Source organism: Polistes canadensis, unplaced genomic scaffold, assembly GCF_001313835.1.
Source record: "Polistes canadensis isolate GaletaPanama2010 unplaced genomic scaffold, ASM131383v1 scaffold_67, whole genome shotgun sequence".
NCBI classification, from domain to species: Eukaryota; Metazoa; Arthropoda; class Insecta; order Hymenoptera; family Vespidae; genus Polistes; species Polistes canadensis.
This window is the reverse complement of record NW_014569614.1, coordinates 611,107-611,920: the sequence shown is the minus strand read 5'-3', so window position 1 is coordinate 611,920 and position 814 is coordinate 611,107.

The following is an 814-nucleotide window of genomic DNA, read 5'->3' as shown; positions in this document are numbered from 1 at the left end:
TCAATTACCTGGATTAAAAAAGATGATGCAGTACACTGGAACATWTACACTTGACAGATTTTTAATACGATGGTTGCCGCTGCAGTGCGGTAGCGCTGCAATGCCTTATAGCTCTGATGACGTCACATGGTGTCATGGCTGCTTGATGATTTGCATTTTCTCCATTATAGAAAAATATCGAATAGTTAAAAATAGTATATAGGAACATAACAATTGTCGAAATATATACTTCATAAACCCAAACAATAAAAATTGATCATTATAAATCGATATCTATAGAAATTATGCCGTTAAACAAGATAAATATATATATAGAATTGCATAGAAAAATGCATACCAATGTACATGGAATTTTTTCTACGCAAATATCTTCTATCCTCGACATTATCGTAGTATTTCGATTATATTGTTTGGAAGTCATTTGTTAGAAGAATCGATTAGTATATAAGACAATTATTTACGTTAGAAAATATTTTTTAATTACCTTCGAATAACGGGACGCCGTAGTATCCGTGCGTTCTCCACCACCGGTGCCGCGAAAAGAAAGAAGGAATATCAGCAAAGAGCCCTGATTGGCTGATTACTATTTCAGAAGTGAGTGACCAATTAGAAATTCCCAATAACCATATAGAAATGCATTTCACACACACAAGCTTGCCTCGTCACACGTACGTAGCTCGGCTTTCTTCATGACCACGCTAGTCAAGCTTGATATAATAATTTATTTATTAAATAAATAAAAAATTTATTCTATTTTTCTATTTAAGGTACACGTATCTTCTTAATATTTAAAAAATAACGAAATGAATAAAGA